Genomic DNA, 8371 nt, shown 5'->3' with positions numbered 1-8371 from the left:
AGGGACTCCAAACCTTGGAAAAATTACTTCTTTAAGCATTTTAATAGAAGTGTTATGATCAACGCTACTAGTTGGAATAGCTTCTACCCACTTAGTAACGTAATCAACAGCAACTAAGATATGTGTATAACCATTGGAGGCAGAAAAAGGTCCCATGTAATCAAAGCCCCAAACATCAAACGATTCGATAACAAGAGAATAATTCATAGGCATTTCTTGACGTCTACTGATGTTACCTATTCTTTGGCATTCATCACAAGATACGACAAACTTACGAGCATCTTTGAAAAGAGTAGGCCAATAAAAACCAGATTGTAGTACCTTGTGTGCAGTTCTATCTCCAGCGTGGTGTCCTCCATAGGATTCAGAGTGACACTTGCGTAGGATCTGTTCCTGTTCATCTCAGGCACACAACGTCTAATAATACCATCTACTCCTTCTTTATAAAGGTGTGGATCATCCCAGAAGTAATGTCTTAAATCATAGAAGAACTTTTTCTTTTGCTGGTATGTGAAACTAGGCGGTATATATTTAGCAACAATGTAATTAGCATAGTCAGCATACCAAGGTGCAGTACGAGAAGCATTGACAACTGCTACTTGTTCATCCGGAAAACTATCATTAATAGGCAGTGGGTCATCAATAACATTCTCTAACCTAGACAAGTTGTCTGCAACGGGGTTCTCAGCTCCCTTTCTATCAATAATATGCAAGTCAAATTCTTGGAGCAAGAGAACCCATCTAATGAGTCTAGGCTTAGCATCTTTCTTTTCCATAAGATATTTAATAGCAGCATGATCAATGTGAATAGTAACTTTGGAATCAACAATATAAGGTCTAAACTTATCACATGCAAACACAACTGCTAAGAATTCTTTTTTAGTGGTAGCATAATTTCTCTTGGCAGTATCAAGAGTCTTACTAGCATAATGGATAACATTCAATTTCTTATCGACTCTTTGCCCTAAAACAACACCTACATCATAATCACCAGCATCACACATAATTTCAAAAGGTAAATTCCAATCAGGTGGCTGAACAATAGATGCTGTGATGAAAGCTTTCTTAAGTGTTTCAAATGCGTCTACACAATCATCATCAAAGACAAAAGGAATATCTTTTTGCAATAAATTAGTCAGAGGCCTAGAGATTTTAGAAAAGTCCTTAATGAACCTCATATAAAAATCGGCATGACCAAGAAAACTTCTTATACCTTTTATATCCTTGGGACATGGCATCTTTTCAATAGCATCAACATTGGCTTTATCAACTTCAATACCCCTCTCGGAGATCTTGTGCCCCAAGACAATGCCTTCATTAACCATAAAGTGACACTTTTCCCAATCCAGGACGAGGCTAGTGTCTTTGCATCTCTGCAAAACTTGATCAAGGTTGCTCAAACAATCATCAAAAGAGGATCCTTAGACGGAGAAGTCATCCATGAATACCTCACAAATCTTTTCACAAAAATCAGAAAATATAGCCATCATGCATCTTTGAAAGGTAGCAGGTGCATTACATAAACTAAAAGGCATACGTCTATAAGCAAAAGTACCAAAAGAGCAAGTAAAAGTAGTTTTAGATTGATCCCCCGCTGATACAGGTATTTGAGAGAAACCAGAATAACCATCTAGAAAGCAAAAATGTGTGTGTTTGGATAGCCTTTCTAGCATTTGATCAATAAAAGGTAAAGGGTAATGATCTTTCTTAGTAGCTTTATTTAACTTACGGAAATCAATTACCATCCTATAACCTGTAATAATTCTTTGCAGGATCAATTCATCTTTATCATTAGGAACAACGGTAATACCTCCCTTTTTAGGGACACAATGGACAGGGCTTACCCATTCACTATCAACAACGGGATAAATAATACCTGCCTCAAGGAGTTTTAGTATCTCCTTTCTCACCACTTCCTTCATTTTGGGATTTAATCGTCTTTGAGGATCTCTAACAGGTTTGGCATCTTTCTCCACTGAAATTTTGTGTTGACATAATGTGGGACTAATGCCCTTGATATCAACCAGAGTATATTCAATAGCAGCTCCGTGCTTCTTTAGAGTTTTCAATAATCTTTCTTCTTCTTTCTCTGAAAGGTTAGCACTAATAATAACATGATATATTTCTTTTTCATCAAGATGAGAATACTTGAGAGTATCAGGTAAGGGTTTGAGTTCAAACACGGGATCACCCTTGGGTGGAGGGGGATCCCCAAGAATTTCAATGGGAAGATTATGTTTTAGCATAGGTTCTTGTTTAAGGAACACTTCATCTATTTCTTCCCTTTCCTTCATAAACATATCATTTTCATGGTCTAGCAAATATTGTTCTAATGGATCAGTTGGAGGAACAGCAATGGAAGCAAGACCAATAATCTCATCCTTACTAGATGGTTCCTTTTCACGATGTTGTCTACTAAACTTGGCGAAATTAAACTCATGAGACATACCATCTAAGCCAATAGTGACAATATTCTTTTCACAATCAATATTAGCACTAGCAGTATGCAAGAAAGGTCTACCAAAAATAATGGGACAAAAATCATCTTGTGGGGAACCGAGAACAAGAAAATCAGCAGGGTATTTAATCTTTCCACACAAGACTTCAACATCTCTAACAATCCCAATAGGTTTAATGGTGTCCCTATTAGCAAGCTTAATTGTAACATCAATATCTTCTAATTCAACTGGTGCAATATCGTGCATAATTTCTTTATAAAGATCGTAAGGTATAGCATTAGCACTAGCACCCATATCACATAAGCCATGATAACAATGATCTCCTATTTTAACAGAAATAACAGGCGTGTCTACAACAGGTCTACGTGTCTTAGTATCGGGTCTAGCAGTATTTGCAGTTTCACCCACGAAAGAAATAACATGCCCATCTAAGTCTTCATCCAAGAGATCTTTAATCATAGCAATACTAGGTTCAACATTAATTTGCTCAGGAGGTGTATAAGTCCTAGTATTACTCTTACGAACAACAATCGAAGCTTTAACATGATATTTTATCCTAACAGAAAAGGAGGTTTTTCAACATAAGTAGTAGGAATAATAGGATAATAGTCTTTTCTTCAACTGTAATAGGTGCAACTACTTTCACTTCAGCAGGAGGATTATATTCAAACCACTTATCTTTAGGGAGATCAACGTGAGCAGCAAAAGTTTCACAAAAATTAGCTACTATCTCAGAGTTAAGTCCATACTTAGAGCTAAATCCACGGAAAGCATCGGTATCCATAAAAGATTTGACACAATCAAACTTAGGTGTCATACCTGACTCCTTACCATCGTCGGAACCCCAATCTTCAGAGTTGCGTTCAATTCTTTCCAATAAGTCCCATTTGAAATCAATAGTCTTCAGAATATAGGAACCAATACAGGAAGTATCGAGCAAGTTGCGATTATCAAGAGAAAGCCGAGCATAAAAATTCTGAATAATCATTTCCCGAGAGAGCTCATGATTGGGGCATGAATATAACATTGACTTAAGCCTCCCCAAGCTTGAGCGATGCTTTCTCCTTCGCGAGGCCAGAAATTATATATGTAATTACGATCACGATGAACAAGATGCATAGGATAGAACTTCTAGTGAAATTCCAATTTCAATCGGTTATAATTCCAAGATCTCGTGTCATCACATAGCCTATACCATGTCATTGCATCTCCCTTAAAAGATAAAGGGAAGACCTTCCTTTTGACAAAATCATCGGGAATACCTGCAAGCTTAAATAATCCACAAACTTCATCCACAAAGATAAGGTGTAAGTCGGGATGCAAAGTTCCGTCTCCTGCAAAAGGATTAGCTAGCAGTTTTTCTATCATACCTGAAGGAATCTCAAAGTGAATATTTTCATAAAGTTCAATAGGTGGAGGAACATCTCTATGCTACTCTGGTTGGGGTGAAGATACCCCAAACAAGCCACTCAAAGGATTAGTTTCCATAGTGACAAGTAACAGAAAATTTTAGCACACTATATAATTGTTTCCTTACCAAGTTCCACTCACCAAGAGTGCTATGCTCCCCGGCAACGGTGCCAAAAAAGAGTCTTGATGGCCCACAAGTGTAGGGGATCTATCTAGTCCTTTCGATAAGTAGAGTGTAGAACCCAACAAGGAGCAGAAGGAAATGATAAGCGGTTTTCAGTAAGGTTTTCTCTGCAAGCACTGAAATAGTAGGTGATAGATAGTTTTGTGATAAGATAAATAGTAATGAGCAAAAGTAAATAAAGTAAATAAGGTGCAGCAAGGTGGCCTAATCCTTTATGTAGCAAAGGATAAGCCTGGAAAAATTCTAATAATAATGAAGGAGCTCCCGAGGACACATTGGGAATTATCATCAAGGGAGTTTCATCACGTTCATAAGATTCGCGTTCGGTACTTTGATAATTTGGTATGTGGGTGGACCGACACTTGGGTACTGCCCTAACTTGGACAAGCATCCCACTTATGATTAACCCCTATTGCAAGAATCCGCAACTACAAAAAGGAGTATTAAGGTAAACCTAACCATAACATTAAACATATGGGTCCATATCAACCCCTAACGAAGCAACGCATAAACTAGGGTTTAAGCTTCTGTCACTCTAGCAACCCATCATCTACTTATTACTTCCCTATGCCTTCCTCTAGGCCCAAATAATGGTGAAGTGTCATGTAGTCGACGTTCACATAACACCACTAGAGGAGAGACAACATACATCTCATCAAAATATCAAACGAATACCAAATTCACATGACTACTAATAGCAAGACGTCACCCATGTCCTCAGGAACTAAAGTAACTACTCACAAAACATAATCATGTCCATAATCCGAGTGTAATAATATGCATTAAGGATCTGAACATATAATCTTCCACCAAGTAAACCAATAAGTATCAACTACAAGGAGTAATCAACACTACTAGCAACCCACAGGTACCAATTTGTGGTTTTGGATACAAGATTGGATACAAGAGATGAACTAGGGTTTGAGAGGAGATGGTGCTGGTGAAGATGTTGATGGAGATTGACCCCCTCCCGATGAGAGGATCGTTGGTGATGATGTTGGTGATGATTTCCCCCTCCTAGAGGGAAGTGTCCCCGACAGAAGAGCTCCGCCTGAGCCCTAGATTGATTCCGCCAAGGTTCCACATCGTGGCGGTGGAGTTTCATCCCGTAAGCTTGCCCACGAATTTTTCCAGGACAAAACCCTTCATATAGCAGAAGATGGTCGCTGGAAGCCCACTAGGAGGCCCAGGAGATAGGGGCGCGCCCTATAGGGGGGGGCACCCCCTGTCTCCTGGACAGGGTGTGGGCCCCCTGGCCTATTTCTTTCGCTCATAAATTCTTAATAAATCCAAAAAGTGGTTTCGTGGAGTTTTAGGACTTTTGGAGTTGTGCGGAATAGGTTTCCAACGTTTGCTCCTTTTTCAGCCAGAATTCCAGCTGCCGGCATTCCCCCTCTTCATGGTAAACCTTGTAAAATAAGAGAGAATAGGCATAAGTATTGAGATATATTGTGTAATAACAACCCATAATGCTATAAATATTCATATAAATGCATGATGCAAAATGGACGTATCATCGGACAGGACGACCATGGGTTGAATTTTGGGGCGACTGGCTCCATCATGTAGACATCCCTGAGTGCGCGCCTCCACTCCCTCTTTGGAATATGGATGACGTATATCATGTTCATTGTTTTGACTTGTGGAGGAAACTTCTTTTCTCCCCCCCCCCCATTTGCGGTGGCCGGGACTCCTCATCGTCGTCATCGCTTTGCGACCCCTTCTCCTTGTTTTTGGCATTTAACTTGCCAGCCTGTTTGAAAACCCAACATTCTCTGTTGGTATGATTAGCTGGATTACCGGGGTGCCGTGGATTTGACATGGACGATTGAGTATGCGGTCCAAACTGGACGCGCCCGGATTGTTTCTCTTAAATGGCTTCTTTTGTTGACCGGACTTAGAGCCACCGAATCCAGCGTTAACAGCCGTGTCTTCGGCGTGGTCGCCATTATTTCGACGCTTGTGTCTGCTGTGTCGGGGTTTGTCGTTGCTATCTCTGGCTTCAGAAGTGCCAGGTTTGCTTAAGTTGTTGTTGCTGTGAGCTAGCCAACTATCTTCGCTGCACAAAAGCGGGTCATAAGCGTTGTAAGGGCTGCCATGGACTTCAGTTTTTCTTGGCCGAGGTGTCGGGCAAGACATTCGTCATGGATGTTATGCTTAAAGGCCGCTAAGGCTTCCGCATCCGGACAATCGACGATCTGGTTCTTTTTAGTTAAGAACCGAGTCCAGAATTTCTTGGCTGACTCTCCGGGCTGTTGGATTATATGACTTAAGTCGTCCGCATCTGGAGGTCGTACATAGGTGCCCTGGAAGTTGTCGAGGAAGGCATCCTCCAGCTTCTCCCAACTGCCAATTGAGTTTCTGGGCTGACTGTTCAACCAGTGCCGAGCTGGTCCCTTGAGTTTTAGCGGGAGGTACTTGATGGCGTGGAGATCATCACCGCGGGCCATGTGAATATGGAGAAGAAAATCCTCAATCCATACCGTAGGATCTGTTGTCCCATCATATGATTCGATGTTTACAGGTTTAAACCCTTCTAGGAATTCATGTTCCATTACTTCATCAGCGAAGCATAGGGAGTGTGCGGCGCCTCTATGTTGGGCCACGTCGTGACACAACTCGGATGGAGCTGGTCTGCGGTATTCGGCCCAGACAGGTTTGCCTTTGGCATGTCCGACAGGATGGTCGTCGTCGTGCATTGCGGCACGCCCCCGCGATCTGTAGATCGATCTGGTATGGCCTGATCTGTTTTCCAACTCATACAGCAGGTCATGTGTGTATCCCCGAGCTGTTGTGTTTCTGTTTGTTCGGCGAGGTAGTGCGGGCTGGTGTTCGAACTGAGTTGCCGCTTTATCCCGGCCATGTGGTGGTCGGTCAGCTGCATCATGGGCTGATAGTGCGGGCTCCGGCGCCTCGTCATCGAATTGTGGTAGCAATTTGTGCTTCGGGTAACTTTTGGTTGGGCGTTCGAGTCCATATTCCTTGGCTGCCAGGACCTCAGTCCATCTATCAGTGAGCAGATCTTGGTCAGCTGGAAGCTGCTGCTTCTTCTTCTTCAGGCTCTTTGCAGTGGCTATAAGCCGGCGCTTAAAACGCTCCTTCTCGACGGGCTCCTCAGGCACGACAAATTCTTTGTCGCCGAGGCTCACCTCGTCCTCGGAGAGAGGCAGGTAATTACTGTCCTCTGAGTCTTTGTTCATCACCTATTCACCAGAGCTGGCTTGCCCGTCCTCCCGTTCGGCCTGTTCGGAAGTTGGCCCGACGGGGTCTTCATTGTCTTCGGCATTGTCCGGACTGTTATCTTCTCTTGTGCCGGTATCACTGTTTTTACCATGGCGTGGTTTGGAGCGGCGCCGCTAACGTTGGCACTTTGGCTGCTTCTCAGGAGGCTTATCCTCAACTGGATCCTTTTTGTCATCGCCATTGTTTTCTTTGGTTGTATCTACCATGTATACGTCATACGAGGAGGTGTCCGTCCAGCGTCCTGTGTGCAGTGGCTCTTGCATCTCCTCTTAACTCGCATCGTCGTCCATACCGTCGATGTCTTCGGAGTCATAATTGAGCATGTCAGTCAAAAGACAGTGGCTATGAAGTGGGTGGTGGGTGGGGATTGAAATTGCTCGCTCTCAGCTTCCAATTTGAACCAGATATAGTTCGGCTAAGAATCCCCGGATAAGGCAAGGGCCCTTAATGAGTTTAGCAGATTGCCTAAAGGCAAGTGCCGGAAGATATCCGCAGAGCTAAACTCAACGACCGGTGCCTGCTTGATAGGCGCGGATAGACGCAGTTCAAAACCTATGGCCAGAGACAAGTCCGAGGTTCCAATAACACAAGCCTCATTGGAGGTCAAATCTGTGTTTGGATCTAATGCCGCTGAGTCTGCGGTTTCCATGGCAGGGTTGACCCTCCCGTCCTCGGATGGCACAATTTGCTCTGAATCTAGGGCCAGGGTAGTTTCAGACGCTATCTCCTGAGCACGGTCCGATGACAGATTTAGGTCATGTTCATCGTTGCGGCAGGTTGTGGCTGTCACGGGCTCGAATCCATCGAAGATCAAGTCTCCGCGGATGTCGGCGGTGTAGTTTAAGCTTCCAAACCTGGCCTGGTGGCCAGGGGCATAGCTGTCAATCTGCTCCATATGGCCAAGCGAGTTGGCCCGCAGTGCGAAGCTGCAGAATATGAAAATCTGTCCGGGGAGGAAAACCTCACCCTAGACTACGTTGTTGTAGATGATTGATGGAGCCATCAAGCCATCTGGTGACGACACAATGGAACTCTCAATGAAAGCACCAATGTCGGTGTCCCCCGCCTCCTGTTA

The sequence above is a fragment of the Triticum dicoccoides genome, chromosome 4B, assembly GCF_002162155.2.
Source record: "Triticum dicoccoides isolate Atlit2015 ecotype Zavitan chromosome 4B, WEW_v2.0, whole genome shotgun sequence".
Classification (NCBI taxonomy): Eukaryota; Viridiplantae; Streptophyta; class Magnoliopsida; order Poales; family Poaceae; genus Triticum; species Triticum dicoccoides.
This window is presented reverse-complemented; position numbering follows the sequence as displayed.